Here is a 12,154-nt window from a genome sequence, read left to right on the forward strand (position 1 = left end):
ATAACAGGAGAAAAGCCATGTAAATGAAGTAATTGCATTTAAAACATAATTGAAGGAAAAACAAAATCTATAGATGAAACAGATGTCACAGAAATAAGTCAGAGAATGTGATTAGCTGTGTCTGAGAGGTCTGTAGTTCTCTTAGAGAAGTTGTGATCTGAAGTGTGTTTTATAGTAGATTCAACAAACTCCTTCAAGATATGTATTTATAGGAGTTGGTGGTGGAATGGAACATACCGGTGCAAAAGGATGTGCCCTTTGGTTGAGCATTTCTCCTAATAAACTACATATAAGTTCTGGACCATCATTTATACTCCGCTGTTTTAATTTTAAAATTCTTTATAGAACAGTTTAAATTCAAAATCCAAATATTAGAATCAATGATGTAATAGAATTTATTATCCCATTAACATCATTGAGGATCTCTCATGTACAAGATGCCATCTATGTGCTGGTGGAAGATCCACAGATAAACAGTGAATCCTTCTTTAAGTCCTAGTAATCTAGTGAAAAGGCAATATGTATACACACAGGAGGTACACAAATTGATAACAGTGACACCCACACAACAAATAATAACATAAATAATTAGAACATAACAATGTATTGAAAAACAAAATATAACAAAACATGAATGGTATTATTTATATTTTTGTAGTGCTTAATCACTTATTCAATGTTTCCCTACACTGACTTCACCTAATATTCACAAATACTATCTGGGTTTGATATTATATTTCTATCTTAGTAACAGAGCAAGGTAGGCCCAGAGAAGTAATGAATACACAAAAAATAAATGAAAGGAAAATTCAGAGCAAGGGTTGAAAAGGCAAACAGGCTATAGACAATGGATTGGACTTACAACCATTGAGAAGAGGCTGGAGAAGGCATGCCACCAATGAAATGGAAAAGATTACAGAAAGAAATATGCAGAAAATATCAGTGAGCATACCAGCTTGGATGGAACATGTATATGGAAAAGCAATAGTATGTGTAAGCATGTGGAATCTGTAATATCAACAATTAGAAAATAAAAACCCAACATGTTTATTTTTCAAAAATTTTCTGGGACATACACCATGATGTAATATGCAAAAGTTAATAAACATATTAACATATTCCTATGGAGGATGGTGGTCCAGGGTACAGACTTCCAGTTATAAAATACGTAGGTACTAGCAACATAAGGTACAGCATGATGACTACAGGTAACACTGCTGTGTGTATGGTGTATATAAATGTTGTTATGAGAAATATTGTTATGAATCCCAAATTCTCACCATAAGGAAAAAAAAGTTTTTCTTTTCCTTTTTAAATATCTATATAAGATAATGGTTATATGACATAACTACATAATGTAGTAATTGTGTCAATGATATATGTAAGTTCAATTATTATGCTATAACCTTAAGCTTATACAGTGCTGTTTATCAATTGTATCTCAATAAAATTGGGAAATTACTAGAAATATAAACTTTAAACATACTTTTAAATGCAATTCCTCAGGCAATGAAGTTAATTTATATAAAGTTATTTAACACAATATGAAGAATATGTAGTGAATCATTTTTTAATGTTTGTTTATTGAGAGAGAGAGAATGGACAGGGAGAAGGGCAAAGAGAGAAAAGAGAAAAGAGAGTATCCCAAGCAGGCTCCGTGCTGCCAGTGCAGAGCCCAATGTGGGGCTCCATCCCACAAACCGTGAGATCATGACCTGAGTCAAAATCAAGAGTCAGATGCTTTAATCAGCTGAGCCACCCAGGCACCCCATAATATGTAGTGAATCTTAAAGAGCCAATTTTTCCAAGGCAATTTTGATTTTCATTCAAGCTACACAAATCTCCTCAAGGGCAAGAGAATACCATGGCTTGGTTACTTCCTTTGAAGTATGAGGACCAGGTAAAAAGAGAAGTGACACCATGAGAGCAAAACAAATTATCTCAGTAATTTATCCTGCCCATTTCTCTTTAAACTTTCAGTACTCCCACAGTACAGTCTATATCATCCAATATGCCCCTCATTGACCTTTCATATTTCTGTGACCCACGTGAGTCAGCAATGATGATTGGCTAACATGGGTCAGTCTGCTCTAGTGCTGTGTTCCAGTCATTCCATCTGCAGGAACGATTGCATTTCCTGCCAGTGTAGTCCTCACACCCTTCCTGCTAGCTTCTATGTCACTTTGTCATCCTCAGTCTCTTCCTGGCCACTATACCTTCTGTTAGTCACACTTGCACTCCACATGACACATTTCCCCATCAGTGTCTTACTGCAAATATTTTCTGTTGCTGTTTCCTAAGCTCTTTTTGTTATCCTGGGTTATTCTTACTTCCTTAATTTTTAGACTTCCATTATGATTAATGATGGGGATTGCAACACATTTCTGTAATTCTAACATGGTATTTCTAACATTCATTCTGTTATAGCTATCACACAAATTCTGAATATATAGGACTGAAGATAAGGTTAACAAACTTTAATGATTAAAGTGATTCAAATGAACTTATTTCTTTGGTACATTTGCACTCCAGGTAGTGTGTGTGTGTGTGAGTGTGTGAGTGTGTGCGTGTGTGTGTGTGTGTGTGTGTGTGTGTCATAGAAGCAAAGATTTAATGAAAGAGTTGAGATAATTTCTCAATTGAATAGGGAAGTTAAATCCCTAAAAATTTAAAATGCCTAAATCAAATACCAGGATTATCTCACCTCATTATGAAATGGGGTGTTGAAATGCCTATGCCATTCAAGGTACAGGTAAATCTGCATTTTGGAAGTGTTTATTCCCCCTAAAGTATTTGGAAGCAGCCATGTGATCGACTGGATTTTCTAAATCAAAGCCACTGATCTAAAAGTTCTAGACATAAAATCAATCTCTTTAAATAATCAGATAGTCCAGAACTGTACTAGGTACTCTGGGGGATTCAAAGTAATCTGAGGTCTCTGTGTCTACATATACACATAAAAAAAGTAAAAATAAATATAATACAATAAGACCTCAAATATCATAAGATAGTACAGTTTTCAGACAAATGCTATAGACAATAAACACTCTCATTTGAAACTTGAGAGGAGTCAGAAATTATATGAGCAATTATTGAGTAGGATTTGTATTTGTTTTATTTCTGCAGGCTATTCTTATTGCTATAATTAAAACTTAGTGATAGAGTTGGGAGATGGTTTCAAAAAGAAAGATAGGAAAATAGGAGTGGGAGAGCAGGAGTAAATGTAGGGAAAACCAAAAAAAAAAAAAAAAAAAAAAGAGGCAGAAGTGAAAGGGAGATAAGTGAATATAAAAGCAGGAGGGAGAGAAGGTCACCAGTAAGTGCCATGCTGCTGAGTTGCATCCTTGCCACAGAACCAGGAGGCCCTGGGAGAGCATGTGGAGGCTGGGATGGAAATCAAATGCATGCAAGTGTATTACTTAGCTTATCTTAGTCCCATTTTTTTTTTCTGCAAAGGACAGTCTGACCCCAGTGACCACCAAGATTCCTTTTTGCTTCAAAATACAAAAATGCTATGAAAGGTCATACTCTAGGCCAGGTGGCAGCTGGGCAATGTGCAAACATGTGTTTATATTCCAAATATATTCCAAAAGCACCCTGTAGAGTTTGAAAAAGCCCTTGAATATGTCCATCCAAAATTCTTAAATAGGAAATATTCTTTGGTCTTTGTAAAAGTGTTCTTTTCTTCTTTTGTACAAGACCTTTGTCCGAAAATGCATTTGGGAAACATCCACCTCAAGATTTCTTGTAGGGTGGAAACACTATTGCATGTGAACTGCCTAGAATAAGTACAAATCTACCCAATGGTCACTACGTGCCATCAAAACCCTAAATCACTAGCAGCTTGGAGGAGACATATGTGTTGGGATGAGTCCCATTCGATTAGTCTGTTTCAGTTGAATTCCAGAGTGAATCAGGGCTTACGCCAATTTTTAATAAATACACCAGATTTTAGCATCTGGAAAGCAACTGATCCAAATTAAATTATATGATCCATATAATATGTAGCTCTGGTGTGGTCATCTGATTCCTGAGCAGTGACCATACTTTGGATGAGTGGGACGAACTTTTAACCCAACAAATGACAATTTAGCAAACAACAGCTGCACAGCCCTTTTACCGGTGGAACTATAAAAACTCAAATAAAATGAATTGTGTTTATAGTTACATTAGCACTTCAGAATGGCTATTTCTTTTGGTCTTTAGAGAATAAGGAAGCCTGCAGCAATCACATGATTCAGCCCTTCTTTAGGAGATAAGCTACATCTTAGAAAGGCAGTTAAAATGCATGATTTTTACTGGCAGTCTTCTTATACCTTTAGCTCTATATCAGATCTTTTCTAAGGGAAGGAAGAATCTATCTTGGATGGTTTTAACAACTTGGTTTATGCTCTTTTATCACTAATTGAAAAGAGACTGAAAACAGCAGGATGGTGTCACAAATTAATGCACCCTCATTTGGACCCCCTAGGCCTTGACTCAGCAGGTTATGCCCTAATCCTGTACCCCCAGGCACTTTCAGGTGGTTATTGATTGAAACCACAGATTCAGTTACAGCAAATGACATTATGTGGTCTGTCTCTTAATTACTTAATGCGGTCTCTGTGGGTCATGACAATATACACATTAAAACAGGTGGTATAAATTTAGCTGTAATGAGCCTGGTTGAGGCAATTTTTATAAAAGCTGCTGTACCCAAATGGGAAGTATCTCAAATTCAGTTAGGCAAAGTGTTTCAGTGAAAATGAAGCATTATCCTAAAAGCCATTTGGATGACGTCATCTGTCATGTATAAAATGACCAAATGAAAAAATTAAATTGATAACTGAACCATAAATGTCCATAAGTTGTGGTCTGGATGTCCAGGGTAATATTTTGCCTTGCAGCAAGCTCCTTTTCAAACTAGAATAGAGAAGAATGTTGGTGTGTAATTAGTAAGCAGAGTTCAGTGGGTTCTTATTAAGGATTCTCACTTTGTTCTAAATATGTGTGAGGCATTCTAAATGCCAGATATGGGGAGGGCAGCTCAAGATGACAGCATAGGAAGATCCTGAACTCACCTCCTTCCATGGACACACCAAATCTACAGCTACATATAAAACACTTCTCTCTGAAACAGACCTGAAAACTAGCTAAAGGGATCCTCCACAACAAAAGATAAAAAGGCCACATCAAGATACAGTGAGAGAGAAGAGAGAGAATCTTTTTTTTTTTTAAATTTTTTTTTTCAACGTTTATTTATTTTTGGGACACAGAGAGACAGAGCATGAACGGGGGAGGGGCAGAGAGAGAGGGAGACACAGAATCCAAAACAGGCTCCAGGCTCCGAGTCATCAGCCCAGAGCCCGACGCGGGGCTCGAACTCCCGGACCGCGAGATCGTGACCTGGCTGAAGTCGGACACTTAACCGACTGCGCCACCCAGGCGCCCCGAGAAGAGAGAGAATCTTAAGGCTAGCAAGAGGAAAACAACTTGTTACAAACTAATAACCTCGATAAGACAATCAGCACGTTTTTTAAAGAAACATTATAGGCCAGAAGGGAGTGGCATGATATATACAAAGTATTGAAAGCAAAACCTTCCAACCAAGAATACCTGGCAGTTAGTTAACATTCAAAATTGAAAGATACGGGGCGCCTGGGTGGCTCAGTCGGTTGAGCCTCCGACTTCGGCTCAGGTCATGATATCACAGTCTGTGAGTTCAAGCCCCGCATTGGGCTCCATGCTGACAGCTCAGAGCCTGGAGCCTGTTTCGGATTCTGTGTCTTCCTCTCTCTCTGACCCTCCCCCGTTCATGCTCTGTCTCTCTATGTCTCGAAAATAAATAAACATTAAAAAAAAATTTTAAATAAAAAAACCCACAAAATTGAAGGATAAATAGTGTGTTCCACACAAGTAAAAGCTAAAGGCATTCACCACCACTAAATCAGCTTTAAAAGTAATGTTGATTTTGGGGGCACCTCAGTGGCTCAACTAAGCATCTGGCTTTGGTTCAGGTCACGATCTCACGGCTCAGTGAGATTGAGCCCCACATCAGGCTCTCTGTTGTCAGCACAGAGCCTGCTTTGGATCCTCTGCTATGTCCCCCTCTTTCTATGCCCCTCCCCTGCTCATTCTCGCTCTATCTCTCTCTCTCTCAAAAATAAATAAACAAAGGGGCGCCTGGGTGGCTCAGTCAGTTGAGCATCCGACTTCAGCCCAGGTCATGATCTCATGGTCCGTGGGTTCGAGCCCCGCATCGGGCTCTGTGCTGACAGCTCGGAGCCCGGAGCCTGTTTCAGATTCTGTGTCTCCCTCTCTCTCTGACCCTCCCCTGTTCATGCTCTGTCTCTCTCTGTCTCAAAAATAAATAAACATTAAATAAATAAATAAACATTACCAAAACAAAACAAAAAAAACCCTAAAAACATTTTTAACATGTTGACTTTTAAAAGAAAAAGCTTTTATAGGCTGAAAAGAAGGGGCAATAATTAATAACAAGAAAATATAAGAAAGCAAAATCTCACTGGTAAAGATAAATCTATAGTAAAGGTAGTAGACTAATCACTTACAAAGCTAGCATGAAGGTTAAGAAACAAAAGCAGTAAAAATAAGTATAATTACAGCAATTAAGGCATACACAAAATAAAAGGATGCAAAATGTGACATCAAGAACAGAAAACATGGGAAAGGGGCAGGAAAGTGTGGAATTTTAGAGTGTGTTCAAACTTAACTTACTATCAACTTAAAATAGATTGGTCTACATCTAGGCAACAGATACATGTAAGCCACATAACCACAAAGCAAAAACCTATAGTAGATACACAAGAGGTAATGAGAATGGAATCTAAACAGAACACTAAAGAAATTTATCAACCACAAGGGAAGATAGCAAGAGAAAAAGAAAGGAACAGGGAGAAACCATAAAACAACCAGAAAATAATGAACAAAATGGCAATAAGTACATGCCTATCTATAATCATTTTAAACATTAATGGATTACTTCTTCAATCAAAAGGCAAAGTCTTTATTGAATAAAAAAAAAATACAAGAGACTCACCTCAGAAGTAAAGATACATACAAACTCGAAGTGAAGATATGGAAAAGATACCCCATACAAATGAAAACCAAAAGGAAGCTGGGGTGGCTATACCTATATCAGAAAAAAATAGAATTCAAGACAAAGACAGTAATAAGAGTCAAAAAAAAAAAAGGATTATATAATGATAAAGGGGTCAATCCAAGAAGTGGATATAATATCTGTAAATAATTATGTACCCAATATAAGAACATCTAAAAATATAAAGCCAATATTAACAGACCCAAATGGAGATATAGACAGCAATACGGTAATAGTAGGGGCTTTAATGCCCCACTTGCCTTAATAGATAGATCATCCAGACAGAAAAATCTATAAGGAAAAAAAAGAAAGAAAGAAAAGAAAAATCAATAAGGAAACATTGACCTTAAACAACATGTTAGACCAGATAGACTTAACAGATATATATGGAACATTCCATCCAAAAGCAACCTAACACACATTCGTCTCAAGTGCACACAGAACATTCTCCAGAATAAATATATGTTAGGCCACAAAACAAATCGTCATAAATTTAAGAAGACTGAAATTATATCAAGCATCTTTTCTAACCACAGTGGTATAAAACTAGAAGTCAATTACGAGTAAAAATGGAGATGTGGCGGGGGGGGGGGGGCAAACACCAGACATGACACCCTCCAGGAGTTTCATGGTTCCTGTAGCAGGGCTCCTGCTGTTGTTTTGTGGGGTTCCCTGGACCCATGTGCAGTAGAGTGACGTGCCCAACATCATGGCAAGAACAGGAGAGAGTTGCTGGAAGGAGAATGGATGATAGAATTTTATGCTCCATGGTGTCTTTCTTGTCAGAATCTACAACCAGAATGGAGAAGTTTCGCTCAATGGGGAGAACATCTTGAGGTTAATGTTGCAAAAGGGGATGTCATAGAGCAGCCAGGACTGAGTGGATGGTTTATCATAACTGCCCTTCCTTCCATCTACTATTGTTAGGATGGTGAATTTAGGTGCTATCAGGGCTCAATGAATAAGAAGGACTTCATAAACTATAAATGAGAAAGAGTGGAAAAGTACTGAACCCATTTCATCATGGTTTGGCCCAGAATCTGTTCTGATGAATAGTATGTCAGCACTCTTTCAGCTATCTTCATGGATCAGGACTTGCTGTAACTATTTTATTGAAGACCTTTGATTATGGGTTTGGGGATAATGTACAGTTTTTGCTTTTAGCAACTCTGCTTTCAGGACTACCATTGGGACTCTGTGTAATATTTGTGCTGCACTGCCTTTTTCCTTCAAAAAGATACAGATCAAGCCATACCCTTCCCCCCCAAAATAATTATTATCAGAATCTTCTCAACCTTTGAAAAAAGTGGAGTAACAAGAACCTCATGAAAATGTTTCAGAAAAGGAAGCAGAAAGAAGGAACAAACAGACTTTCCACAGAATGCCACAGACAATGTCCTGTGGGTCCTTCCTTGTTCACAGATAAATCCTGGTTAATTGTTATGAATATCATAATATGATTTTGATAAAAACAAAAGGCTGACCATTTGGTTTGAAGTGAACTGAGACATGCTTGTACATTGCAGGGTTCAGTCTAGATTGTCTTAGACTGAACAAACTATCTTCAGAAAATAAAAAGTAGCACTACATAAAAAAATTTAAAATGGGATTTAAGAACAACAGTATGATGGTTTAAACAATTGTTCAATTTTTGAAAACTCTGGTGCCAAGCACTAAGATTCGATTATGTTTATTGAATAATTTGTTTCAAGTCTGAGTTGAAAAATTACATTTCTTAAGTACTGCATTATTGAGCTATTTAAAGAGATTACTTTGGATAAAAAGATTTCTCATTTGATAAAATTTTTCTCAGTTTCACTTTGTGGAAAAAAAAAACGTATTTCCCATAAATGAGAACTTTGCCCAATTTCTCAAGAAATGTTTATTTCAGGAGCGCCTGGGTGGCTCAGTTGGTTAAGTGTCAGACTCCATCTCAGCTCAAGTCTTGCTCTCAGGGTCATGAGTTCAAGTTCCTCACTGGGCTCCATGCTGGGTGTGAGGCCTACATTTAAAAAATGTGTATTTCGGGGCACCTGGGTGGCGCAGTGGGTTAAGCGTCCGACTTCAGCCAGGTCACGATCTCGCGGTCTGCGAGTTCGAGCCCCGCGTCAGGCTCTGGGCTGATGGCTCGGAGCCTGGAGCCTGTTTCCGATTCTGTGTCTCCCTCTCTCTCTGCCCCTCCCCCGTTCATGCTCTGTCTCTCTCTGTCCCAAAAATAAATAAAAACGTTGGAAAAAAAAAATTAAAAAAAAGTGTATTTCAATGACAACTCTGGTCCTTTTAGAGGTATAGCTCAAAATTTCCTCATTTTTTTAGATTATGCAACTAATAAAAAAACTATCTTGCTTTAATTACAGTGCTCTAAAACATGATAATACAGGGTATGTTGCTGATTTAGGAAGATTTTATATAAGTCCATGGTGTTGTCTTGATTCCTATAAAGGTCAGTTGCCTTTTTTGTTCCCCTCTGTTCAGTGTATGATTTGTATTTTTCCTACTTACCAAGGGTTACAGTTTTCATTTTCCAAATTGGACACTTTTCTGGAAATATTTTTCATGCTTTAATAAATAGTCCTTTTTTGTGGTTTCAAACCAAAGTATACCGAGGGACCCTTAAAATTGAAGAGCTATCTACTGATAATTTAAAATTTGGGCCACTCATTTCAGATTTTATATAATGATTGTTGAACCTCTACTTGACTTTTTTTTTTTTTGGATATGAAGGTGAGCATTACTGATTCTCATTTGATGTTGTGTAAAACCTTTGATACTTTTACATTTTGAAAATTCACAGAAGCTTAATTTCATATAAATGAAAGCATTCTACTCATGATGAAAAAAAAAACAAGTAAAAACTGGAAAATTCATACATATATGCAGACCAAACAACATGCTTCTGAAAAGTCAATGTGTCAATGAAGAAATCAAGAAAAAAAAATACGTGAGACAAATTAAAATACCAAAACTTATGGGGTGCATCAAAAAAAGTTTTAAATGGGAAGTTCACATCAGTAAATGCCTACATCAAGAAACAAAAAATATCACTAATAAACAACCTAACATTACAAGTCAAGGAAGTAGAAAAAGAAAAAGAAAGCCCAAATTTAGTAGAAGAAAGAGAAAGAATGGTAAAGGTCAGGGACTTAAGGGTGGTTAAACATCCACAAATCAATCCATGTGAAACACTAAATTAATAAAATGAAGGATAAATATCATAAGATCATCTCAATGGATACAGAAAAAGCATATGACAAAATTCAACACCCATTTATGATCTAAACTTTCATGGGGCGCCTGGGTGGTGCAGTCGGTTAAGCGTCCGACTTCAGCCAGGTCACGATCTCGCGGTCCGGGAGTTCGAGCCCCGCGTCGGGCTCTGGGCTGATGGCTCAGAGCCTGGAGCCTGTTTTGGATTCTGTGTCTCCCTCTCTCTCTGTCCCTCCCCCGTTCATGCTCTGTCTCTCTCTGTCCCAAAAATAAATAAACGTTGAAAAAAAAAATTTTAAACTTTCAAAAAGTGGATATAAAAGAAATGTACCTCAATCTAATAAAGGTCATATATGAAAAGCTCACATCTAAAATCAGACTTAATGTTGAAAAGCTGAAAGTGTTTCCTCTAAGAGGAGGAATAAGACAAGAATGTCCACTCTCACCACTTATATTGAACATAGTATTGGAAGTCCTAGACAGATCAATTAGGCAAGAACACTATTTCCAGATGACATGATATTATATAAAGAAAAACAGTTTTGGGGTCCACCAAAAAACTGTTAAAATAATAAAGTCAGTAAAGTTGCAGGATACAAAATCAATATACAGAAATCTGTTGTATTTCTATACACCAATAACAAACTAGCAGAAAGAGAAATTAAGAAAATAATCACATTTACAACTGCATTAAAATGATAAAATACTTAGGAATAAATTTAACCAAAGAGGTGAAAAACTATACACTGAAAACGAAGACATTCATGAAAGAAAATAAAGGAGACACAAATAAATGGAAAACAATTCCATGCTCATGGATTGGAAGAATTAATACTGTTAAAATGTCCACAGTACCCAAAGCCATCTACAGATTCACTGCATCCCTATCAAAATTCCAATGGCATTTTTTCACAGAAATAAAGCAAACGATCTTAAAATTTGCGTGGAATTGCAAAAGATCCTTAATAGCCAAAGCAATTTTGAGAAACAAGAACAAAGCTGGAGGCATCATGGTCCCTAATTTAAAACTATATTAAAAGCTATCATAATCAAAACAGTATGGTACTAGTGTAAAAACACACACACACATCAATGGAACAGAATAGATAGCCCAGAAATAGACCTGCATGTATACGGTCAATTAATTTATGGCAAAGGAGGCAAGAATACGCAAGGGGGAAAGGACAGTCTCTTCAGTAAACTATGCTGGAAAAACTGGACAGCTTCATGCAAAAGAATGAAACTGAATCACTATCTCATGCCATACTTAAAAATTAACTCAAAATAGTATGAAAACTTGAACATAATACCTGAAACAATAAAACTACTCGAAGAAAACATAGGTGGTAAGCTCCCTGACATTGCTCTTGGAGCTATGTTTTTGGATCTGGCTCTGAACATAATGGTAGCAAAAGCAAAAATCAACAAATGAGATTATATCAAACTAAAAAGCTTGTGCACAGCGAAAGAAAAATCAACAAAATAAAAAGGCAACCTACTCCCATATATCCAATATATATGATTTGATATAATATGATGTGATATATACTAACAAATAAATGTTTAATAGCCAAGATATATTACACTAAAATTCAGCTGAATATCAACAACAACAAAAAATGACTATTACAAGAAAGATCAGAAATAACAAGTGTTGGAGAGAATGTGAAGAAAAGGGAACACTTGTGTCTTGTTTTGGGAATGTAAATTTGGGAATGTAAAGCTATAGTGGAAAACAGTATGAAGACTCTTTGAAAACTAAAAATAGAACTTTGATATGATACAGCAATTTCATGTAGGTATTTGTCCAAAGAAAATAAAAACACCAATTTGAAACAATACATACAC

General features: G+C 36.6%; 1 pseudogene; it reads left to right on the forward strand.

Annotated features, from left to right (window-relative positions):
* Positions 1-7,706: 7,706 nt before the first annotated feature.
* LOC122488226 lies at positions 7,707-8,559 on the forward strand (annotated as a pseudogene).
* The last annotated feature ends 3,595 nt before the right edge of the window (positions 8,560-12,154 follow it).

The sequence above is a fragment of the Prionailurus bengalensis genome, chromosome A2 (assembly GCF_016509475.1).
Source record: "Prionailurus bengalensis isolate Pbe53 chromosome A2, Fcat_Pben_1.1_paternal_pri, whole genome shotgun sequence".
NCBI classification, from domain to species: domain Eukaryota; kingdom Metazoa; phylum Chordata; class Mammalia; order Carnivora; family Felidae; genus Prionailurus; species Prionailurus bengalensis.